Below are 26752 nucleotides of genomic sequence, written 5' to 3' on the forward strand. Positions count from 1 at the left end.
CATCTAATTGACTTTATTGTGCCCTCCTGTGGTGTTTTTGCTAACTACATCAAATTGACTTTATTGCGCCCTCCTGTGGTGTTTTTGCTAACTACATCTAATTGACTTTATTGTGCCCTCCTGTGGTGTTTTTGCTAACTACATCTAATTGACTTTATTGTGCCCTCCTGTGGTGTTTTTGCTAACTACAACAAATTGACTTTATTGTGCCCTCCTGTGGTGTTTTATGCTAACTACATCTGATTGACTTTATTGTGCCCTCCTGTGGTGTTTTTGCTAACTACATCTAATTGATTTTATTGTGCCCTCCTGTGGTGTTTTTTGCTAACTACATCAAATTGATTTTATTGTGCCCTCCTGTGGTGTTTTTGCTAACTACATCTGATTGACTTTATTGTGCCCTCCTGTGGTGTTTTTGCTAACTACATCTAATTGACTTTATTGTGCCCTCCTGTGGTGTTTTTGCTAACTACATCTAATTGACTTTATTGTGCCCTCCTGTGGTGTTTTTTGCTAACTACATCTGATTGAATTTATTGCGCCCTCCTGTGGTGGACTTTGCTAACTACATCTAATTGACTTTATTCTGCCCTCCTGTGGTGTTTTTGCTAACTACAACAAATTGACTTTATTGTGCCCTCCTGTGGTGTTTTTGCTAACTACATCTGATTGACTTTATTGTGCCCTCCTGTGGTGTTTTTGCTAACTACATCAAATTGATTTTATTGTGCCCTCCTGTGGTGTTTTTGCTAACTACATCTAAATGACTTTATTGTGCCCTCCTGTGGTGTTTTTGCTAACTACATCTAAATGACTTTATTGTGCCCTCCTGTGGTGTTTTTGCTAACTACATCAAATTGATTTTATTGTGCCCTCCTGTGGTGTTTTTGCTAACTACATCTAAATGACTTTATTGTGCCCTCCTGTGGTGTTTTTGCTAACTACATCTAATTGACTTTATTGTGCCCTCCTGTGGTGTTTTTGCTAACTACATCTAATTGACTTTATTGCGCCCTCCTGTGGTGTTTTTTGCTAACTACATCTGATTGACTTTATTGCGCCCTCCTGTGGTGTTTTTTGCTAACTACATCTGATTGACTTTATTGCGCCCTCCTGTGGTGTTTTTTGCTAACTACATCTGATTGACTTTATTGTGCCCTCCTGTGGTGTTTTATGCTAACTACAACAAATTTACTTTATTGCGCCCTCCTGTGGTGTTTTTGGTAACTACATCTGATTGACTTTATTGTGCCCTCCTGTGGTGTTTTTGCTAACTACATCTAATTGACGTTATTGTGCCCTCCTGTGGTGTTTTTGCTAACTACATCTAATTGACTTTATTGTGCCCTCCTGTGGTGTTTTTGCTAACTACATCTGATTGACTTTATTGTGCCCTCCTGTGGTGTTTTTGCTAACTACATCTAATTGACTTTATTGTGCCCTCCTGTGGTGTTTTTGCTAACTACATCTGATTGACTTTATTGTGCCCTCCTCTGGTGTTTTTGCTAACTACATCTAATTGACTTTATTGCGCCCTCCTGTGGTGTTTTTGCTAACTACATCTAATTGACTTTATTGTGCCCTCCTGTGGTGTTTTTTGCTAACTACATCTAATTGACGTTATTGTGCCCTCCTGTGGTGTTTTTTGCTAACTACATCTGATTGACTTTATTGCGCCCTCCTGTGGTGGACTTTGCTAACTACATCTAATTGACTTTATTCTGCCCTCCTGTGGTGTTTTTGCTAACTACAACAAATTGACTTTATTGCGCCCTCCTGTGGTGTTTTATGCTAACTACATCTGATTGACTTTATTGTGCCCTCCTGTGGTGTTTTTGCTAACTACATCTAATTGACTTTATTGCGCCCTCCTGTGGTGTTTTATGCTAACTACATCTGATTGACTTTATTGTGCCCTCCTGTGGTGTTTTTTGCTAACTACACCTAATTGACTTTATTGCGCCCTCCTGTGGTGTTTTTTGCTAACTACAACTAATTGACGTAATTGCGCTCTTCTGTGGTAATTAAAATAAATAAATACATTTTATTTTTGCTAACTACATCATTACAAATTGACTCAAATTGTCCTCAATATGTTGCATCCTTCTGTGGTGAATTTTGTGAAATTTAATGAACTTTTAGTAGCTTAAGAACATACGGCACAAAAAAATTTCCTAGCACATTACCTATGAACAATTGTACCTATGAACAAAACCTCACTATGTCTTAGAAATGTCTAGTAGTGCTTCTGCTTGTGTATTTAAAAAAAGTGACACATAACCAGTCATTAAAGATCTTTATTAACTTTACTTCTCAACTCTAAAAGTAAACACGTGCAATTAAAATAACTGATTGAAGCAAATGCATTTTATATGAGTTCAAAACTGAGCACAAACCTGCATGGACGTTTCTGGTGATGCTGAAGACCTTAATTGGTTTCTGGTGATGCTTAAGACCTTGATTGGCTTCAGGTGTTTTTAATCAGGTTGTAGTTAAACTCAAGAAAGTGGAGCAGCAGCAGGATTAGAGACAAGTACATGAGCTTTGTGTTGTCTTCTGTGGGTCAGTGGATAGTTGTTTGTACTTTGTGTTTGGTAAGTCTGAGTTTGAATCCCCCAATCACCAAAGTGCTTATTTATGAAGAAATTCAGGTCCCAAAGAGTCTAAACCCCATTTAAAACAATGATGTGTCCTTACAGATTCTCTGGTGCAGTGGATTACTGATTATCTTTGGATGTTGGAAACCTTGGGTTTGAGTCCCATCGTTGCTTAACTCTCACCTTTACAGAAAGTAAGTAGTTGTTATATTTTATCCTACAGTTTAAAACACATGCTCATTTTTCACAGACCCAGTGGTGCTTGGGATAAAACCTTTGAGCTTCAAACACGAAGTTCAGGGTTCAAAGCTAATTGTTTCTTGTTTCAAATCATTCCTCTCTGCAATTATACTCATAAAAACCCTAAACACCATCACAAAACATCACCTTTGTGGTACAATGGCTAAACACTTTCCTGTCATGTGCATAAATCAGGGTTCAAACCCTGCAAATGCATGATTCTTCCCTTAAATAACACAGCTCTCAAAAATATAATAACCAAAACATTTATTTGCTTGTCAGACTCAGTGGCTCAGCAGATAAGGAGTTCAGCTTCCACCTGTGAGACAGGGGTTCACATCCCACTTATGTGCTGCTTTATTATAGTTATTAAAATCTCTGGGAAATATAAGTTTCTGACAAGACTGGGTCAGTAAAGACATTTGTGGCTCTGTGGTAAGAGCACATCCTGTGAAATCTCAATTCATCAGGCATAATATGGTTTCTAATTCAACTGTAGCATAGAGAACAATTCAACTTATTTAACTAGTTCATTGTCCAATCACAGCTTAGTTAAAGTCAAATATACCTTCCAGCAAGCAGTCAGACAGGTGATCTGTGGCTCTGTGGTAAGAGCGTGTGGCATGTAATCTCAATCTTTCATTGAGGACATGGGTTCCAACCTTGGCATGAAAATTGGCTAACTTCTTTATTGTCACACACAAATCGGCAGTGAAATATGTGTTCCAGCAGGTGTTCATACAAGAGACCTGTGGCTCTGTGGAAAAAGTGGCTTGTGTGAGATCTCAATCCTCCAGTAAAGACATGAGGTCTAATCCCACCTCAACAAGAAAGGAGTTTAAACTTCTTCAACTAGTTTATTGTCCAGTCACAGCTCAGATAGAATCAAACATCAGTTCCAGCAGGTGTTCAGACAGGAGATCTGTGGCTCTGTGGTAAGAGCGCTGCCCCACGGCTTCAGGGGTTGCTGGTATCGGTCCCAGCCAGAACTCTGCGATATGTGTGAATGGTGAGTGAGTGTGAGGCGCGCCTGAAGAAGGGGGGATACCAGTTCGGTCTCCCCCTGGAGCTTCCGGAGCCGTGTCCAGCAGGGGTTATACTTTACAGCCTGCCAAAAAAAATTTAAAATGAACTGTATAAAAATTCTGGACCTTCGTCCCTTCCCCACCCGTTTCGGTTACCATCATTTACTTTGTAGAGGAGTGACCCTCCACAAAGCAAATGATGGTAACCGACATGTGCAAGACAAACACACAATCACACACATGATCTACATCACCTGTGCAGCAGCAGATGATCATCATCAGTACAGTCAGTGTCTGTCCACTCGTCTCTGCTTCTGTTCAACAGGTTTACAGTCCACAACACGTCACTGATCCTGTAGAGTCGACACACAAATAAACACAAGATTACACACTGAATATCTGATCCGACAATAGACAAATATGCAAATATTACATGTTTCTAATATTGCGCCCTCCTGTGGGGATTTCTCAAAATTACACTTTTGCAAATCTTGAATTTACTGAATTTGAAAATTTTCCCCTTGTGGTGATTATTGTGAACTGCACTGCTGCCATTTTAAGTTGGAGTCGACAAATATAAAAATAATACGTATTTATAAAACATTGCGCCCTCGTGTGGCGATTGTTTTTAATTACACCATTGCAAATCTAACTCATTTAAAACATTCTCCCTCTTGTGGTGATTGCAGTGAACTGCACTGCTGCCAGTTTAAAATAAAGGAATTCAAAGTCACCCTCTTGTGGAGATTTTGGTGAATTACACCATTGCAAATTTAAAGTAATGAATTTAATGATTTCGCCTTCTTGTGGAGCTGTCAGGGCCATGACCAAGAGTAGTTATATTTTTTTGACTAACTGAAATAAAATAAATGAATGACATGAGTTTAATTTAAGCACACACGTGCAAAGATTACTCAGACAGCATTTCATACATCTGGATTACAACAAGCTTGACCCTAAACCACAAATCTGTGACTGAAAGTGCAGTGACCTTCTTGCTGTGAGGCGAGAGCGCTACCCTCTGCGCCACCCTGTCGCCCAACTTTGTAATCATTATGATAAATTAAAAAAAAAAGAAAGAAAAAAAAAAAAAAAAATATATATATATATATATATATATATATATATATATATATATATATATATATATATATATATATATATATATAAACTATTAGTTTTAAAAACTTGAACAATATTAATGATATGATGTAGTTCTGGAAACGTCCTACTTCTCTGTTTATCCGTCTGACTTTACAGTGGGTTCTTTCCTGTGGTTTTAAAGAATATCACAACAGCGAACGAGTCAAGTTTAAAAGCCTCATCTGTTTTGTGAGGTGCCAGGTGAAAGTATTAATCAGCTTTAAGATGTTTGTTTGTTTTTTGCTGTAGTTTAATGGTGCATCTGACCTGTCTTTAGTACTGTTCAATTGCAATAGTTTTATTTTACCACAAATTTTGTGATTTTGCATTTTCTCTTGCATGTTTTTGATATTGTGATGTATAAATTTAATACGTAATGGTCTTAAAAATCTCTTAAAAAGTCTTCAATTTGACATTATGATATCTGCAGAAACCCTGTTACAAGACTTACAAGATTGTATTGATTGATCAGGGATAAGTTAATACTGTTCATAAAGCTGCAAAAGTGTTTTTAGAAAACCTCATTTTTCTAGAAGACTAACAACTTAATTTTTGTGAGGTTGTTGGTTCAAGCCCCGACTGAGTGATTTCTGTGTGGAGTTTGCATGTTCTCCCCATGTTGGCGTGGGTTTCGTCTGGGTGCTCCGGTTTTGATTAAATATAAACCACACCTGAAAGTTCAGTAAATGCTGTTTACACGCTTTCAAAAGTGTTTATAGTATCGTCAAATGTGTTGTGTAAAATGTGTTTTATTGTCTGGATCTTGTCTGATTAGGCAAATATGGATAATTCCACCAATACGGCCAGCTAAAAAAGTCATTTGTACTCTGAGTAGTTTTTATGAAGAGTAAATTGTACTTTTACTTAAGAACTTTTTAGCAGCAGTACATTTACTTGTAATTGAGTTTAATTTCAGCAATGCAACAGTACTTGTAATTTTCCACCACTGGTAAAAAACAACAACCTTTTTCCTCTTTGACCATAATATATTTGATTTTGAGAAACTTTTAAGATATTTTGGAATAGAAAACATGTCAGACGGCTAAATAATTCACATGAATAATTGACTTCTGCAGTCCTTAGTTTCAAAGACACTGATTTCATTACAGTTTAAAACAGCATCTTTGAATATATTTTCTGCTGTTGATTCTTTTGTCCTGAAGAACTTAAAACAAAATGAAAAAATATATATCTTACATATACCTTAGGAACGGTATAGCAGAAAATGTTGGCGGTTTTAATACCTTGACTGTTCCAAATTGCGATTACCGTCGCATGCCTAGTTGACATGTTTACAGTGAACAAGAAGTGTTAGTGGAAACAACAGTTCACATTCACAATGTTGCTATTATGATGACCAATCTTTAATAAATAAATAAATATAAACAATTAATGTTCTAATTTAAAATGTGCAATCAAATATTCTAATGAATAGATATAAATTTACCTTTCAATTTATTGACAAAGATTTTAAAAGCCGTATTTTTTTGGTTTACATTGAGAACATTGTAGCCAGAACTACTTTCTGTTTGTGCATTTGACGAGTCACGAAGGTTCTGTGCCCCTTCACAGCAGGAATGAGACTGACTGTTCTTAAATAGTCCCAATTGGATTTGATCAATTCGTTCTCAGACTGATACAAACGAAGCACTCGCGCATGCATAATTCATGTTAAAACACAAAAGTTACATAAATGATCAAATGAAAAAAGAAAATGTTGCTACATGAAAGCTTGCTATGTATTTGACAAACACTCCAGGCTAATCCACTTTTTCTGTGACTGAAGAATGCAAGAGGCAAACCTCGCCAGTCTGACAATAAAACAATAAATAAATAAATAAACAAATAAATAAATAAAACAATAAATAAATAAATAAATAAATAAGTAAATAAATAAATACATAAAAAGTGCAGTTCTCCATCTGCTTCATTAGGCAGCATAATTAAGCCATTTTAAGTCAATGGTTTTATTGCATGAAAATAGATTATGTGGTAGATGACAGCTCAGTGATTTATAAAAAGATAAATATTTTATCAATCTGTTAAAACTTGTTTTCAATTAAAAAAATCTGTAGATGTCTTCCATTTATTAGTCAAATAAAACCCTGCCAGGTGCATTCAACTTTTCTCTTTAGAATTTGGCTATTTGAATTATAATAATAATTAATTAATAATAATAATATTAATAATAATAATAATAATAATAATAATAATAATAATGTGTTTCATGTGTTTTCCAGCCTCTCTTCTAAACAAATTGGGGAAAATGGGGGACAGTTTGCTGATTTAAATCCCATTTACTGCATTTACCTGTTATTTAGGGACTATGGTGATACAAAATCCAGGGCAAATGATCGATTAAGCGAATTTCTAATTAACTTAAAATTATGAACTGTGTGTGCTGAATTATTTTGCGAAATCAATTGCAAATAAACATCAGCAAAGTAATAAGAAAATTAAATGAGAATGTTGATCATTACATTTACATTACAATTTAAGCACTTAATTCAAACGTTCAGTAAAACAGTTAGCTACATACAGCAGCTTTAACTTACATACATTACATAAAGTATTGAATTATTTTTACAATATGTAACACTGATGTGATGTCCAGCACATAATCTGTAAATCGCAGTTCTCCATCCGCTCCACTAGGCGGCATCAGCGAGCTGCTCTTTTAGCCTGAACACCTGACAACAGCGATACCAGATTAACACAGCTACTACTGGCGTCAAATTGAGCTCCAGCAGATGACAGCTCAGTGACAGCCTCATAATGTCAGTCAACAGCACATTTTATAGCCCGACAGCGAAGTCCAGAAATGGAGAGTAAAGCGACTCACCTGTAAGTGACTTTGCTCTGTTGGTTTAGTTTGTAGTGATGTTGTTGTAGTGTTTGTGTTCAGGCATTGCTCTCTCTCTCTCTCCTCTGCAGCAGTGAAGATACACACGTGTGTTTGTTGTGTTTCTGCTGCAGATCTTTGACCTGTTCTCAACAGCTGACGCTCCTCCACACACTCCTCCACATCCAGGCGGATTCACAGCTCCAGTAAAGGTATTTATGAGCTCATATTTCCAGTAGAGAGTCCAGAAAGTGTGTTTGTTGTGCTGCTGCTCTGTCGCGTGTATGTTGGAGGAGGGACTTTCTGTAGAAAGCATGTGATTGGCCAGATTTGGTGTAGAGTCATCAGTACAGTATGAGGAGACTTTAGAGGTAAATGATGATATTTACAGTGTTTAATTGTGTTTAGTGACATTTAAAGCCCCACAAGCAGCTGTAAGATCATTTAACATATGGTTGATGTGTTTGATTGAGGAATAAGCAGGTTTTACACATTTTGAACAATGAAATATAATAAAATATTAGCATATGATGCAGTTTACATTTATTTAGAATAATTTACATTTTATATTAATTATTTGTGTTTCTTTAATTTTTTTTTTTTCCAAAATGTGTAAATGTGGTCATCCTCACATTGGAGAAAGAAATGTGGGTTTATGTGTGTGGTGATGGTGTAGTGGTCAGAGCACACATCATGACGTCTGATGCTGTCACAGCATACCTGGGTTCAAACTCAAATGCTGCTGCTTTTTACTGCTGAGATTATCAGAAAAACAACAAAGTTTTTCTATGTTTGTGGTTCCGCCATAATTACCTTGCTGTTAGCATATATGTTGTTGTGAGCCACACATCACGGCAGGTTTCATACCCAGGCCCCTGGCGTAACCTTATCCACAACAAACATGTGTTCACCCACTAGCCCATCATGGCTTTCAGTCTGTCAGCTGCTGTTTGGGCCACACTGTGTGATTGAATCCCAGCACCCGAAAGTAAAGTAAGCAATAGTGGGATTTGAACCCATGTATCCTGTATGATTGCACATTGCTTTATGACTTGAGCTACTGAGTCTGATGAAGATTACAGTTTTAAAATTGGTTTTATTGAGAGTTTTGAGAAAGATATGATACAATATCAGCAGAAGTGGGAATCAATCCTTTATACTTCTGTATGACAGTCAATGACTCGTCCACTGAACCACAGCAACTGACATATGGATATGTTTGTTTTTTGGGCCAAATTACAAAGAACCATATGTCAAACCATTGTCATGATGTAAATAGTGATAAAGCCTTATTCAGACACGTACTTCATCACCCAGACTCAGTGGCTCAGGTCATAAAGTGTTGAGCTTTAATCAAAGAGATCCGGGTTCAATCCTCACTTTGGCTAATGTCCAACTTAAGCTTATTATACTCAGCAAGACCTCCTGATGATGGACGCTGGTGTGAAACCCATGATGGGTGAATAAACACAAGTTCTCTGAGGAAGAGACTCATAAAGACAAGAGTTCAGATCTGACTTGTATCTTGATCTAGCAGAAGAGAGATTCGATCCTTCACACTTCTAAATAGAAGCCGAACGCTCATCAACTGAGCCAAAGGGTTTGACATTTGGCAACAGACTTTTTGTGGGCCAAATTACAAAGAAATGTATGTCAAACTGTGGTCATATTGAGAATAGTGATAAAGCCCCATTCCAACACCTCCTTCACCATCGAGATTCAGTGGCTCAGGTCATAAAGTGCTGAGATTAAGTCAAGGAGACCCGGGTTCAAACCTCACTATGATTAATGTTTATCTGAGCTCATTATTTTCACCAGGAGCTCCTGATGATGGACGCTGATGTGAAACCCATGATGGGTGAATAAACACAAGTTCTCTGAGGAAGAGACTCATAAAGACAAGAGTTCACATCTGATTTGTATCTTGTTTTATTGAATCAGCTCACACACAGGTCAGCAGTCAAGCATCAGTTCCAGCAGGTGTTCAGTCAGGAGATCTGTGGCTCTGTGGTAAGATCGCTGCCCCACGGCTTCAGGGGTTGCTGGTATCGGTCCCAGCCAGAACTCTGTGATATGTGTGAATGGTGAGTGAGTGTGAGGCGCGCCTGAAGAAGGGGGGATACCAGTTCGGTCTCCCCCTGGAGCTTCCGGAGCCGTGTCCAGCAGGGGTTATACTTTACAGCCTGCCAAAAAAATTTAAAATGAACTGTATAAAAATTCTGGACCTGCGTCCCTTCCCCACCCGTTTCGGTTACCATCATTTACTTTGTAGAGGAGTGACCCTCCACAAAGCAAATGATGGTAACCGACATGTGCAACACAATCACACATGATCTACATCACCTGTGCAGCAGCAGATGATCGTCATCAGTACAGTCAGTGTCTGTCCACACGTCTCTGCTTCTGTTCAACAGGTTTACAGTCCACAACACTTCACTGATCCTGTAGAGTCGACACACAAATAAACACAAGATTACACACACTGAATATCTGATCTAACAGTAGACAAATATTACATATGTATCAAATATTGCGCCCTCCTGTGGAGATTGTTCTGAATTACACCTTTGCAAATCTTGAACCAATGAATTTAAAATATTCGCTATAACAGCGCCTTCTTGTGGGTATTTTTGTGGACTGCACTGCTGCCGTTCTAAAATAATGAAAGTTTCTCCCTCCTGTGGAGTTTTTTCTGAATTACACCTTTGCAGATTTATTGATTTGAAAGATTGTGGGGATTTTTGTGGATTTCAGCACAGTAAATGTAGGTAAAGTCTAGATCGGATATGCGGCCGGCCGGGAGTGCAATATGCACATTAATAAAGCAGCATTTTTTTGACACTGTATAACAATAATTAATATTTTCACAGTACTGTGAGGTTTGGGTTTAGGGTTGGGGTGGGGGTAGACGTAAAAAAAAACATTTTATTGGGTAATTTAATAAATAACATAACTAATACTCGGTACAACTACAGTTTTTACATTGCTGTGACGGTTGGGTTTAGGGTTGGGGTGGGGGTAGACGTTAATAAAATACAACAAATGAGAAAGTTAATAAATAATAGAAATAATTCACGTTAATTTCCGGCCGCAAACGTATCTGCTCTAGCAACAACTGTAAATGTAAAGCACTGAGATTTCTCCTTCCTGTGGTGCAGCTGTAGTTGTGTGTATTTTTATCCACTGATGCTGACAACCGACATTTTATTGCCCTCGTGTGGAGATTTCCCAGAATTACACCTTGGCAAATCTAATGAATTTAAAGTATTGTAATATATATTACTCTTGTTGTGATGTTTGTGAACTGCACTGCTGCTGTTGTAAAATAATGAAGTTAAAAGTTTCACGCTTGTGTAGATATTTCTGAAATACACCTTTGCAAATCGAATGATTTTAAAGATGCTGCATTTACTGCTTTGACTCAATAAGTTAACTTGTTCTCTCATATTTAGTAGGTATGTGGTTCGGTTTATTTAGATAAACGTCTAGAAAGGGGTTTATATGCTCATTTATTTCCCATAAAACACCACTAGAGTCAGAAGGTTCATGTTAACCATATTTATGAATTTGAAATAGCTGTAATCTGTCTTATTATTTATTTATTATGTATTTATTTTGATATGTGTAAAATTGAGGTATTTGGTATTTTATTAAAAAAATACATTTCAATGTAAACAACAGCAGTAAAACATTAGTATTGGACATCTCCACCGACTTATGTATTACCTACTTATTCTTCAGGACACAAAGTGTCTTAAATCTTTACATTTTTTACTAGTTTACATTTACATTTACTTGTATAAATGTCGGAAATCTTCACTTTACAAATGCTGACAAGCACAAACCAACTTAATCTCAGTAGAGACAGCAACACAAGTCAACACAGCTTCAGCTGCTCTCAGTTTAGTCACATTTTCTCAGTTCTAGCGGACGTCCAATGATCAGTTTGTTTATGTTTTGCATTTTATTCAATAATATTTCATGTTGAGCCTTTAATCACTAGTCTTTGAAAATTGTTTCATATTTCATTAATAGATATTTGATATTTCTACACTGTCAATCAAAAATATGCCCTGAAACCCTAAACAAAGTGAGAAAATGAATCACTTATGCCTGAGTACATGTTTGAGTATGTGTTTTTAACATTCAAAACTGGTTAAACATCACAGCTACACCGTTTCACTGGTGTAAAGTTGAGCTCCAGCAGATGACAGCTCAGTGCCAGACTCATAATGTCAGTCAACAGCAGATATTACAGCCAGACAGCGAAGAAAAGCCACACCAAGTGCAGAAATGGAGAGTAAAGCGACTCACCTGTAAGAGACTTTGTTCTGTTGGTTTAGTTTGTAGTGATGTTGTTGTAGTGTTTGTGTTCAGTCATTGCTCTCTCTCTCTCTCCTCTGCAGCAGTGAAGATACACACGTGTGTTTGTTGTGTTTCTGCAGCAGATCTTTGACCTGTTCTCAACAGCTGACGCTCCTCCACACACTCCTCCACATCCAGGCGGATTCACAGCTCCAGTAAAGGTATTTATGAGCTCATATTTCCAGTAGAGAGTCCAGAAAGTGTGTTTGTTGTGCTGCTGCTCTGTCGCATGTTTGTTAGGGGAGGGACTTTCTGTAGAAAGCATTTGATTGGCCAGATTTGGTGTAGAGTCCTCAATACAGTATGAGGAGACTTTAGAAGTAAATGATGATATTTACAGTGTTTAATTGTGTTTAGTGACATTTAAAGCCCCACAAGCAGCTGTAAGATCATTTAACATATGGTTGATGTGTTTGATTGAAGCATAAGCAGGTTTTACACATTTTGAACAATGAAATATAATAATATATTCGCATATGATGCAGTTTACATTTATTTTGAATAATTTACATTTTATATTAATTATTTGTGTTTGTTTAATTTTTTTTTTCCAAAATGTGTAAATGTGGTCATCCTCACATTGGAGAAAGAAATGTGGGTTTATGTGTGTGGTGATGGTGTAGTGGTCAGAGCACACATCATGACGTCTGACGCTGTCACAGCATACCTGGGTTCAAACTCAAATGCTGCTGCTTTTTACTGCTGAGATTATCAGAAAAACAACAAAGTTTTTCTATGTTTGTGGTTCCGCCATAATTACCTTGCTGTTAGCATATATGTTGTTGTGAGCCACACATCACGGCAGGTTTCATACCCAGGCCCCTGGCGTAACCTTATCCACAACAAACATGTGTTCACCCACTAGCCCATCATGGCTTTCAGTCTGTCAGCTGCTGTTTGGGCCACACTGTGTGATTGAATCCCAGCACCCGAAAGTAAAGTAAGCAATAGTGGGATTTGAACCCATGTATCCTGTATGATTGCACATTGCTTTATGACTTGAGCTACTGAGTCTGATGAATATTTGAGTTTTAAAATTGGTTTTATTGAGAGTTTTGAGAAAGATATGATACAATATCAGCAGAAGTGGGAATCAATCCTTTATACTTCTGTATGACAGTCAATGACTCGTCCACTGAACCACAGCAACTGACATATGGATATGTCAGTTTTGTGGGCCAAATTACAAAGAAACATATGTCAAACCATCGTCATGGTGTAAATAGTGATAAAGCCTTATTCAGACACAAAAATCATCGTCCAGACTCAGTGGCTCAGGTCATAAAGTGTTGAGCTTTAATCAAAGAGATCCGGGTTCAATCCTCACTTTGGCTAATTTCCAACTTAAGCTTATTATACTCAGCAAGACCTCCTGATGATGGACGCTGGTGTGAAACCCATGATGGGTGAATAAACACAAGTTCTCTGAGGAAGAGACTCATAAAGACAAGAGTTCAGATCTGACTTGTATCTTGATCTAGCAGAAGAGAGATTCGATCCTTCACACTTCTAAATAGAAGCCGAACGCTCATCCAGTGAGCCAAAGGATTTGACATTTGGCAACAGACTTTTTGTGGGCCAAATTACAAAGAAATGTATGTCAAACTGTGGTCATATTGAGAATAGTGATAAAGCCCCATTCCAACACCTCCTTCACCATCGAGATTCAGTGGCTCAGGTCATAAAGTGCTGAGATTAAGTCAAGGAGACCCGGGTTCAAACCTCACTATGATTAATGTTTATCTGAGCTCATTATTTTCACCAGGAGCTCCTGATGATGGACGCTGATGTGAAACCCATGATGGGTGAATAAACACAAGTTCTCTGAGGAAGAGACTCATAAAGACAAGAGTTCACATCTGACATTTATCTTGTTTTATTGAATCAGCTCACACACAGGTCAGCAGTCCAACATCAGTTCCAGCAAGTGTTCAGACAAGGAGATCTGTGGCTCTGTGGTAAGAGCGCTGCCCCACGGCTTCAGGGGTTGCTGGTATCGGTCCCAGCCAGAACTCTGCGATATGTGTGAATGGTGAGTGAGTGTGAGGCGCGCCTGAAGAAGGGGGGATACCAGTTCGGTCTCCCCCTGGAGCTTCCGGAGCCGTGTCCAGCAGGGGTTATACTTTACAGCCTGCCAAAAAATTTAAAATGAACTGTATAAAAATTCTGGACCTGCGTCCCTTCCCCACCCGTTTCGGTTACCATCATTTACTTTGTAAAGGAGTGACCCTCCACAAAGCAAATGATGGTAACCGACATGTGCAAGACAAACACACACAATCACACATGATCTACATCACCTGTGCAGCAGCAGATGATCGTCGTCAGTGTCTGTCCACACGTCTCTGCTTCTGTTCAACAGGTTTACAGTCCACAACACTTCACTGATCCTGTAGAGTCGACACACAAATACACACAAGATTACACACACTGAATATCTGATCTAACAGTAGACAAATATTACATATGTATCAAATATTGCGCCCTCCTGTGGAGATTGTTCTGAATTACACCTTTGCAAATCTTGAACCAATGAATTTAAAATATTCGCTATAACAGCGCCTTCTTGTGGGGATTTTTGTGGACTGCACTGCTGCCGTTCTAAAAGAATGAAAGTTTCTCCCTCCTGTGGAGATATTTCTGAATTACACCACTGCTAATCTCATTGACTGAATGTAAACATGTCGCCCTCCTGTGGAGTTTTTTCTGAATTACACCTTTGCAGATTTATTGATTTGAAAGATTGTGGTGATTTTTGTGGATTTCAGCACAGTAAATGTAGGTAAAGTCTAGATCGGATATGCGGCCGGGAGTGCAATATGCACATTAATAAAGCAGCATTTTCTTTGACACTGTATAACAATAATTAATATTTTTACAGTACTGTGAGGGTTGGGTTTAAGGTTGGGGTGGGGGTAGACGTTAATAAAATACAACAAATGAGAAAGTTAATAAATAATAGAAATAATTCACGTTAACTTCCGGCCGCAAACGTATCCGCTCTAGCAACAACCGTAAATGTAAAGCACTGAGATTTCTCCTTCTTGTGGTGCAGCTGTAGTTGTGTGTATTTTTATCCACTGATGCTGACAACCGACATTTTATTGCCCTCGTGTGGAGATTTCCCAGAATTACACCTTGGCAAATCTAATGAATTTAAAGTATTGTAATATATATTACTCTTGTTGTGATGTTTGTGAACTGCACTGCTGCTGTTGTAAAATAATGAAGTTAAAAGTTTCACGCTTGTGTAGATATTTCTGAATTACACCTTTGCAAATCGAATGATTTTAAAGATGCTGCATTTACTGCTTTGACTCAATAAGTTAACTTGTTGTCTCATATTTAGTAGGTATGTGGTTCGGTTTATTTAGATAAACGTCTAGAAAGGGGTTTATATGCTCATTTATTTCCCATAAAACACCACTAGAGTCAGAAGGTTCATGTTAACCATATTTATGAATTTGAATTAGCTGTGATCTGTCTTATTATTTATTTATTATGTATTTATTTTGATATGTGTAAAATTGAGGTATTTGGTATTTTATTAAAAAAATACATTTCAATGTAAACAACAGCAGTAAAACATTAGTATTGGACATCTCCACCGACTTATGTATTACCTACTTATTCTTCAGGACACAAAGTGTCTTAAATCTTTACATTTTTTACTAGTTTACATTTACGTTTACTTGTATAAATGTCGGAAATCTTCACTTTACAAATGCTGACAAGCACAAACCAACTTAATCTCAGTAGAGACAGCAACACAAGTCAACACAGCTTCAGCTGCTCTCAGTTTAGTCACATTTTCTCAGTTCTAGCGGACGTCCAATGATCAGTTTGTTTACCTTTTGCATTTTATTCAATAATATTTCATGTTGAACCTGTAATCACTAGTCTTTGAAAATTGTTTCATATTTCATTAATAGATATTTGATATTTCTACACTGTCAATCAAAAATATGCCCTGAAACCCTAAACAAAGTGAGAAAATGAATCACTTATGACTGAGTACATTTTTGAGTATGTGTTTTTAACATTCAAAACTGGTTAAACATCACAGCTACACCGTTTCACTGGTGTAAAGTTGAGCTCCAGCAGATGACAGCTCAGTGCCAGACTCATAATGTCAGTCAACAGCAGATATTACAGCCAGACAGCGAAGACAAACCACACCAAGTGCAGAAATGGAGAGTAACGCGACTCACCTGTAAGTGACTTTGCTCTGTTGGTTTAGTTTGTAGTGATGTTGTTGTAGTGTTTGTGTTCAGTCATTGCTCTCTCTCCTCCTCTGCAGCAGTGAAGATACACACGTGTGTTTGTTGTGTTTCTGCTGCAGATCTTTGACCTGCGCTCAACAGCTGACGCTCCTCCACACACTCCTCCACATCCAGGCGGATTCACAGCTCCAGTAAAGGTATTTATGAGCTCATATTTCCAGTAGAGAGTCCAGAAAGTGTGTTTGTTGTGCTGCTGCTCTGTCGCGTGTTTGTTGGGGGAGGGACTTTCTGTAGAGAGCATGTGATTGGCCAGATTTGGTGTAGAGTCATCAGTACAGTATGAGGAGACTTTAGAGGTAAATGATGATATTTACAGTGTTTAATTGTGTTTAGTGACATTTAAAGCCCCACAAGCAGCTGTAAGATCATTTAACATATGGTTGATGTGTTTGATTGAGGAATAAGCAGGTTTTACACATTTTGAACAATGAAATATAATAATATATTCGCATATGATGCAGTTTACATTTATTTAAAATAACTTACATTTGATATGAATTATTTGTGTTTGTTTAATTTTTTTTTTTCCAAAATGTGTAAATGTGGTCATCCTCACATTGGAGAAAGAAATGTGGGTTTATGTGTGTGGTGATGGTGTAGTGGTCAGAGCACACATCATGACGTCTGACGCTGTCACAGCATACCTGGGTTCAAACTCAAACGCTGCTGCTTTTTACTGCTGAGATTATCAGAAAAACAACAAAGTTTTTCTATGTTTGTGGTTCCGCCATAATTACCTTGCTGTTAGCATATATGTTGTTGTGAGCCACACATCACGGCAGGTTTCAAACCCAGGCCCCTGGCGTAACCTTATCCACAACAAACATGTGTTCACCCACTAGCCCATCATGGCTTTCAGTCTGTCAGCTGCTGTTTGGGCCACACTGTGTGATTGAATTCCAGTAACCGAAAGTAAAGTAAGCAATAGTGGGATTTGAACCCATGTCTCCTGTATGATTGCACATTGCTTTATGACTTGAGCTACTGAGTCTGATGAATATTTGAGTTTTAAAATTGGTTTTATTGAGAGTTTTGAGAAAGATATGATACAATATCAGCACAAGTGGGAATCAATCCTTTATACTTCTGTTTGACAGTCAATGACTCGTCCACTGAACCACAGCAACTGACATATGGATATGTTTGTTTTTTGGTCCAAATTACAAAGAACCATATGTCAAACCATTGTCATGATGTAAATAGTGATAAAGCCTTATTCAGACACGTACTTCATCACCCAGACTCAGTGGCTCAGGTCATAAAGTGTTGAGCTTTAATCAAAGAGATCCGGGTTCAAACCTCACTTTGGCTAATGTCCAACTTAAGCTTATTATACTCAGCAAGACCTCCTGATGATGGACACTGGTGTGAAACCCATGATGGGTGAATAAACACAAGTTCTATGAGGAAGAGACTCATAAAGACAAGAGTTCAGATCTGACTTGTATCTTGATCTAGCAGAAGAGAGATTCGATCCTTCACACTTCTAAATAGAAGCCGAACGCTCATCCAGTGAGCCAAAGGGTTTGACATTTGGCAACAGACTTTTTGTGGGCCAAATTACAAAGAAACGTATGTCAAACTGTGGTCATATTGAGAATAGTGATAAAGCCCCATTCCAACACCTCCTTCACCATCGAGACTCAGTGGCTCAGGTCATAATGTGCTGAGATCAAATCAAGGAGACCCGGGTTCAAACCTCACTATGGTTAATCTTTATCTGAGCTCATTATTTTCACCAGGTGCTCCTGATGATGGACGCTGATGTGAAACCCATGATGGGTGAATAAACACAAGTTCTCTGAGGAAGAGACTCATAAAGACAAGGGTTCAGATCTGACATATATTCTTGTTTTATTGAATCAGCTCACACACAGGTCTGCAGTCCAACATCAGTTCCAGCAGGTGTTCAGACATGGAGATCTGTGGCTCTGTGGTAAGAGCGCTGCCCCACGGCTTCAGGGGTTGCTGGTATCGGTCCCAGCCAGAACTCTGCGATATGTGTGAATGGTGAGTGAGTGTGAGGCGCGCCTGAAGAAGGGGGGATACCAGTTCGGTCTCCCCCTGGAGCTTCCGGAGCCGTGTCCAGCAGGGGTTATACTTTACAGCCTGGCAAAAAATTTAAAATGAACTGTATAAAAATTCTGGACCTGCGTCCCTTCCCCACCCGTTTCGGTTACCATCATTTACTTTGTAGAGGGGTGACCCTCCACAAAGCAAATGATGGTAACCGACATGTGCAAGACAAACACACATAATCACACACATGATCTACATCACCTGTGCAGCAGCAGATGATCGTCATCAGTACAGTCAGTGTCTGTCCACACGTCTCTGCTTCTGTTCAACAGGTTTACAGTCCACAACACGTCACTGATCCTGTAGAGTCGACACACAAATACACACATTATTACACACTGAATATCTGATCTAACAATAGACAAATATTACATATGTATCAAATATTGCGCCCTCCTGTGGAGATTGTTCTGAATTACACCTTTGCAAATCTTGAACCAATGAATTTAAAATATTCGCTATAACAGCGCCTTCTTGTGGGTATTTTTGTGGACTGCACTGCTGCCGTTCTAAAATAATGAAAGTTTCTCCCTCCTGTGGAGATATTTCTGAATTACACCACTGCTAATCTCATTGACTGAATGTAAACATGTCGCCCTCCTGTGGAGTTTTTTCTGAATTACACCTTTGCAGATTTATTGATTTGAAAGATTGTGGGGATTTTTGTGGATTTCAGCACAGTAAATGTAGGTAAAGTCTAGATCGGATATGCGGCCGGCCGGGAGTGCAATATGCACATTAATAAAGCAGCATTTTTTTGACACTGTATAACAATAATTAATATTTTCACAGTACTGTGAGGTTTGGGTTTAGGGTTGGGGTGGGGGTAGACGTAAAAAAAAACATTTTATTGGGTAATTTAATAAATAACATAACTAATACTCGGTACAACTACAGTTTTTACATTGCTGTGACGGTTGGGTTTAGGGTTGGGGTGGGGGTAGACGTTAATAAAATACAACAAATGAGAAAGTTAATAAATAATAGAAATAATTCACGTTAATTTCCGGCCGCAAACGTATCTGCTCTAGCAACAACCGTAAATGTAAAGCACTGAGATTTCTCCTTCTTGTGGTGCAGCTGTAGTTGTGTGTATTTTTATCCACTGATGCTGACAACCGACATTTTATTGCCCTCGTGTGGAGATTTCCCAGAATTACACCTTGGCAAATCTAATGAATTTAAAGTATTGTAATATATATTACTCTTGTTGTGATGTTTGTGAACTGCACTGCTGCTGTTGTAAAATAATGAAGTTAAAAGTTTCACGCTTGTGTAGATATTTCTGAAATACACCTTTGCAAATCGAATGATTTTAAAGATGCTGCATTTACTGCATTGACTCAATAAGTTAACTTGTTGTCTCATATTTAGTAGGTATGTGGTTCGGTTTATTTAGATAAACGTCTAGAAAGGGGTTTATATGCTCATTTATTTCCCATAAAACACCACTAGAGTCAGAAGGTTCATGTTAACCATATTTATGAATTTGAAATAGCTGTAATCTGTCTTATTATTTATTTATTATGTATTTATTTTGATATGTGTAAAATTGAGGTATTTGGTATTTTATTAAAAAAATACATTTCAATGTAAACAACAGCAGTAAAACATTAGTATTGGACATCTCCACCGACTTATGTATTACCTACTTATTCTTCAGGACACAAAGTGTCTTAAATCTTTACATTTTTTACTAGTTTACATTTACATTTACTTGTATAAATGTCGGAAATCTTCACTTTACAAATGCTGACAAGCACAAACCAACTTAATCTCAGTAGAGACAGCAACACAAGTCAACACAGCTTCAGCTGCTCTCAGTTTAGTCACATTTTCTCAGTTCTAGCGGACGTCCAATGATCAGTTTGTTTATGTTTTGCATTTTATTCAATAATATTTCATGTTGAGCCTTTAATCACTAGTCTTTGAAAATTGTTTCATATTTCATTAATAGATATTTGATATTTCTACACTGACAATCAAAAATATGCCCTGAAACCCTAAACAAAGTGAGAAAATGAATCACTTATGACTGAGTACATTTTTGAGTATGTGTTTTTAACATTCAAAACTGGTTAAACATCACAGCTACACCGTTTCACTGGTGTAAAGTTGAGCTCCAGCAGATGACAGCTCAGTGCCAGACTCATAATGTCAGTCAACAGCAGATATTACAGCCAGACAGCGAAGAAAAGCCACACCAAGTGCAGAAATGGAGAGTAAAGCGACTCACCTGTAAGTGACTTTGTTCTGTTGGTTTAGTTTGTAGTGATGTTGTTGTAGTGTTTGTGTTCAGTCATTGCTCTCTCTCTCTCTCCTCTGCAGCAGTGAAGATACACACGTGTGTTTGTTGTGTTTCTGCTGCAGATCTTTGACCTGCGCTCAACAGCTGACGCTCCTCCACACACTCCTCCACATCCAGGCGGATTCACAGCTCCAGTAAAGGTATTTATGAGCTCATATTTCCAGTAGAGAGTCCAGAAAGTGTGTTTGTTGTGCTGCTGCTCTGTCGCATGTTTGTTAGGGGAGGGACTTTCTGTAGAAAGCATTTGATTGGCCAGATTTGGTGTAGAGTCCTCAATACAGTATGAGGAGACTTTAGAAGTAAATGATGATATTTACAGTGTTTAATTGTGTTTAGTGACATTTAAAGCCCCACAAGCAGCTGTAAGATCATTTAACATATGGTTGATGTGTTTGATTGAAGCATAAGCAGGTTTTACACATTTTGAACAATGAAATATAATAATATATTCGCATATGATGCAGTTTACATTTATTTTGAATAATTTACATTTTATATTAATTATTTGTGTTTGTTTAATTTTTTTTTTTCCAAAATGTGTAAATGTGGTTATCCTCACATTGGAGAAAGAAATGTGGGTTTATGTGTGTGGTGATGGTGTAGTGGTCAGAGCACACATCATGACGTCTGACGCTGTCACAGCATACCTGGGTTCAAACTCAAATGCTGCTGCTTTTTACTGCTGAGATTATCAGAAAAACAACAAAGTTTTTCTATGTTTGTGGTTCCGCCATAATTACCTTGCTGTTAGCATATATGTTGTTGTGAGCCACACATCACGGCAGGTTTCAAACCCAGGCCCCTGGCGTAACCTTATCCACAACAAACATGTGTTCACCCACTAGCCCATCATGGCTTTCAGTCTGTCAGCTGCTGTTTGGGCCACACTGTGTGATTGAATTCCAGTAACCGAAAGTAAAGTAAGCAATAGTGGGATTTGAACCCATGTATCCTGTATGATTGCACATTGCTTTATGACTTGAGCTACTGAGTCTGATGAATATTTGAGTTTTAAAATTGGTTTTATTGAGAGTTTTGAGAAAGATATGATACAATATCAGCAGAAGTGGGAATCAATCCTTTATACTTCTGTATGACAGTCAATGACTCGTCCACTGAACCACAGCAACTGACATATGGATATGTCAGTTTTGTGGGCCAAATTACAAAGAAACATATGTCAAACCATCGTCATGGTGTAAATAGTGATAAAGCCTTATTCAGACACAAAAATCAATCTCCAGACTCAGTGGCTCAGGTCATAAAGTGTTGAGCTTTAATCAAAGAGATCCGGGTTCAATCCTCACTTTGGCTAATTTCCAACTTAAGCTTATTATACTCAGCAAGACCTCCTGATGATGGACACTGGTGTGAAACCCATGATGGGTGAATAAACACAAGTTCTCTGAGGAAGAGACTCATAAAGACAAGAGTTCAGATCTGACATTTATCTTGTTTTATTGAATCAGCTCACACACAGGTCAGCAGTCCAACATCAGTTCCAACAGGTGTTCAGTCAGGAGATCTGTGGCTCTGTGGTAAGAGCGCTGCCCCACGGCTTCAGGGGTTGCTGGTTCAAGGCCAGCCAGAACTCTGCGATATGTGTGAATGGTGAGTGAGTGTGAGGCGCGCCTGAAAAAGGGGGGATACCAGTTCGGTCTCCCCCTGGAGCTTCCGGAGCCGTGTCCAGCAGGGGTTATACTTTACAGCCTGCCAAAAAATTTAAAATGAACTGTATAAAAATTCTGGACCTTCGTCCCTTCCCCACCCGTTTCGGTTACCATCATTTACTTTGTAAAGGAGTGACCCTCCACAAAGCAAATGATGGTAACCGACATGTGCAAGACAAACACACACAATCACACATGATCTACATCACCTGTGCAGCAGCAGATGATCATCATCAGTACAGTCAGTGTCTGTCCACACGTCTCTGCTTCTGTTCAACAGGCTTACAGTCCACAACACTTCACTGATCCTGTAGAGTTGACACACAAATAAACACAAGATTACACACACTGAATATCTGATCTAACAGTAGACAAATATTACATATGTATCAAATATTGCGCCCTCCTGTGGAGATTGTTCTGAATTACACCTTTGCAAATCTTGAACCAATGAATTTAAAGGGCCATGAAACCCCCTCGTTTCAGCAGGGTGTTTTCACACCTCCACTTTGGAAAAAGTCAGAAAAGTGGGGGTGTCCAGCTCTGTTTAGGGGGGAGTGTCGGAGGAACTAAAGTGGGAGGGTGTGGGAGTGTCTATTTGGGCACGCGCGAGTTTCAGTCAAAATACACACACAGGAGAAAGAGATGGTGTTTAACCTACATGAACATCTGTAGTGGAATTATTTGCCAAATTATTAACTGGTGGACTTTAACTGCAGTTTGGCTCTTTCATTCAGGGAATTCATTCATGTCCCTCGCGACAAACGCGATATTTGATTCGAGGATCTGCTCTAAGCGTGTATTTTTCATGCAATGTTTGATACCGCACGGCGAATGACAGAAAAAAAACTCCGCATTTCCCGGAAACTTAGACGCACACGGCAGGTAACGTCAGAAAACCGCGTGTGTTATTCCGGTCACAAAATGCGGTGCTAACATGTTTGCCCTCAGTGCAATAGTTAACTTAATTCGAAACGAACAAACTGAATAAACAAAGAGCACTGGTCGCTCACTTACCAAATCTGTAGAGACAGAACAATCACCAGCAACTAGAGCCGCGTCTGAAGAGAAGACTACATCCGGAAACCGGATCTCAGCGTTAGCAGATGAGAACAGCTCTCAAGTAAACAATAATCCCCCTTAGACACGTAAGTTATTGTTGTCGCGCGTCACGTACACTGATAATCCACACGTGAGTCTGAGCTCTCACAGAGAGAAAATGAAAACGAAACTTAACTGCAGCAAAATTTAAAAGCCACACTTCACGCTTGTTTTGCCAACACAACGTGGCGTCTCTGTGGTGTAAAGACGGTGACACTAATGAATATTAATGAAGTTGCACAATAGAGCGCGCTGATTGGTTTGAACCAAGGCTTACTCATGCATTAATGCAACACACTGTAAGACGTAATAAGGCACACTCTGGCACAGACGCCCAGTCTGCACGCTGGAATACAACGCTATTATGTCATGACCGTGACGCAGCTTCAAAAATTCGTTTCAAACAGGAAGTACGAATTTGCTTGAAATAACGCAAAAACAACCAATTTACACTTTTTAGTGAAATATAGGTGTCCTAATAGTGTTTTTAGCAGTGTGGGACACATATACGACTGTCAATAGCTCAAAAAATGTGTTTTGGTGTTTCGTGACCCTTTAAAATATTCGCTATAACAGCGCCTTCTTGTGGGGATTTTTGTGGACTGCACTGCTGCCGTTCTAAAAGAATGAAAGTTTCTCCCTCCTGTGGAGATATTTCTGAATTACACCTTTGCAGATTTATTGATTTGAAAGATTGTGGTGATTTTTGTGGATTTCAGCACAGTAAATGTAGGTAAAGTCTAGATCGGATATGCGGCCGGGAGTGCAATATGCACATTAATAAAGCAGCATTTTTTTGACACTGTATAACAATAATTAATATTTTCACAGTACTGTGACGGTTGGGTTTAGGGTTGGGGTGGGGGTAGACGTTAATAAAATACAACAAATGAGAAAGTTAATAAATAATAGAAATAATTCACGTTAACTTCCGGCCGCAATCGTATCCGCTCTAGCAACAACCGTAAATGTAAAGCACTGAGATTTCTCCTTCCTGTGGTGCAGCTGTAGTTGTGTGTATTTTTATCCACTGATGCTGACAACCGACATTTTATTGCCCTCGTGTGGAGATTTCCCAGAATTACACCTTAGCAAATCTAATGAATTTAAAGTATTGTAATATATATTACTCTTGTGCTGATGTTTGTGAACTGCACTGCTGCTGTTGTAAAATAATGAAGTTAAACATTTCACGCTTGTGTAGATATATCTGAAATACACTTTTGCAAATCGAATGATTTTAAAGATGCTGCATTTACTCAATAAGTTAACTTGTTGTCTCATATTTAGTAGGTATGTGGTTCGGTTTATTTAGATAAACGTCTAGAAAGGGGTTTATATGCTCATTTATTTCCCATAAAACACCACTAGAGTCAGAAGGTTCATGTTAACCATATTTATGAATTTGAAATAGCTGTAATCTGTCTTATTATTTATTTATTATGTTTTTATTTTGATATGTGTAAAATTGAGGTATTTGGTATTTTATTAAAAAATACATTTCAATGTAAACAACAACAGTAAAACATTAGTATTGGACATCTCCACCGACTTATGTATTACCTACTTATTCTTCAGGACACAAAGTGTCTTAAATCTTTACATTTTTTACTAGTTTATATTTACATTTACTTGTATAAATGTCGGAAATCTTCACTTTACAAATGCTGACAAGCACAAACCAACTTAATCTCAGTAGAGACAGCAACACAAGTCAACACAGCTTCAGCTGCTCTCAGTTAAGTCACATTTTCTCAGTTCTAGCGGACGTCCACTGATCAGTTTGTTTACGTTTTGCATTTTATTCAATAATATTTCATGTTGAACCTTTAATCACTAGTCTTTGAAAATTGTTTCATATTTCATTAATAGATATTTGATATTTCTACACTGTCAATCAAAAATATGCCCTGAAACCCTAAACAAAGTGAGAAAATGAATCACTTATGACTGAGTACATGTTTGAGTATGTGTTTTTAACATTCAAAACTGGTTAAACATCACAGCTACACCGTTTCACTGGTGTAAAGTTGAGCTCCAGCAGATGACAGCTCAGTGCCAGACTCATAATGTCAGTCAACAGCAGATATTACAGCCAGACAGCGAAGAAAAGCCACACCAAGTGCAGAAATGGAGAGTAACGCGACTCACCTGTAAGTAACTTTGTTCTGTTGGTTTAGTTTGTAGTGATGTTGTTGTAGTGTTTGTGTTCAGTCATTGCTCTCTCTCTCTCTCCTCTGCAGCAGTGAAGATACACACGTGTGTTTGTTGTGTTTCTGCTGCAGATCTTTCCTCTTTCTGACGCTCCTCCACACACTCCTCCACATCCAGGCGGATTCACAGCTCCAGTAAAGGTATTTATGAGCTCATATTTCCAGTAGAGAGTCCAGAAAGTGTGTTTGTTGTGCTGCTGCTCTGTCGCGTGTTTGTTGGGGGAGGGACTTTCTGTAGAGAGCATGTGATTGGCCAGATTTGGTGTAGAGTCCTCAATACAGTATGAGGAGACTTTAGAGGTAAATGATGATATTTACAGTGTTTAATTGTGTTTAGTGACATTTAAAGCCCCACAAGCAGCTGTAAGATAATTTGAAACGTGTTCATGTGTTTGATTGAGGAATGAAGCAGGTTTTTCACATTTTGAATAGTAAAATATAATAATATATTCGCATATGATGCAGTTTACATTTATTTAAAATAACTTACATTTGATATGAATTATTTGTGTTCATTTAATTTTTTTTTTTCAAAATGTGTAGAATGTGGTTATCCTCACATTGGAGAAAGAAATGTGGGTTTATATGTGGTGATGGTGCAGTGGTCAGGGCACACATCATTACATCCGAAGCTGACACAGCATACATGGGTTCAAATCCAAGCACTGTTGCTGCTTTTTACTGCTGAGATATTCCGAAGAAAAAAAACAAATTTTATGTTAGAGTTCCCGCTCTAATTACCTTGCTGTTTGCATTGGTGTGAGCTACACGCCGAGGTGGGTTTCGTACCCAGCCCTTTGTTGTTACTTTGTTCACTGCAACCATGAGCTCATCCACTAGCCCATCATGGCTTTCATTCTGTCAGCTGCTGTTTAGGCCACACTGT

At 38.3% G+C, this 26752-nt stretch overlaps 3 long non-coding RNA genes across 4 annotated transcripts in view; 1 reads left to right on the forward strand and 2 right to left on the reverse strand.

Moving 5' to 3' along the window:
- Nucleotides 1-2282: 2282 nt before the first annotated feature.
- LOC137491508 (uncharacterized) lies at nt 2283-12416 on the reverse strand. 2 transcript variants are annotated; one of them, XR_012401785.1, is made up of 3 exons: nt 12162-12416; nt 10191-10289; nt 2283-3945 (listed from the first exon to the last, which is right to left on the reverse strand). It is a non-coding gene; the product is annotated as an uncharacterized lncRNA (long non-coding RNA). The 2 variants fall into 2 exon arrangements; XR_012401784.1 differs by lacking the exons at nt 10191-10289; nt 12162-12416 and adding exons at nt 4117-4215; nt 7848-8133.
- The window catches only part of LOC141381567 (uncharacterized), a 31583-nt gene continuing 7530 nt past the window's right edge, over nt 2700-26752 (forward strand). Inside the window, exon 1 of the long non-coding RNA XR_012401787.1 lies at nt 2700-2791. This is a non-coding gene — a long non-coding RNA (uncharacterized lncRNA). The remainder of the gene's footprint in view (nt 2792-26752) is intronic.
- On the reverse strand, nt 17748-21065 carry LOC141375055 (uncharacterized). The gene is made up of 3 exons (XR_012401797.1): nt 20811-21065; nt 18776-18874; nt 17748-18604 (listed from the first exon to the last, which is right to left on the reverse strand). It is a non-coding gene; the product is annotated as an uncharacterized lncRNA (long non-coding RNA).

The sequence above is a fragment of the Danio rerio genome, chromosome 4 (assembly GCF_049306965.1).
Source record: "Danio rerio strain Tuebingen ecotype United States chromosome 4, GRCz12tu, whole genome shotgun sequence".
Lineage (NCBI taxonomy): Eukaryota > Metazoa > Chordata > Actinopteri > Cypriniformes > Danionidae > Danio > Danio rerio.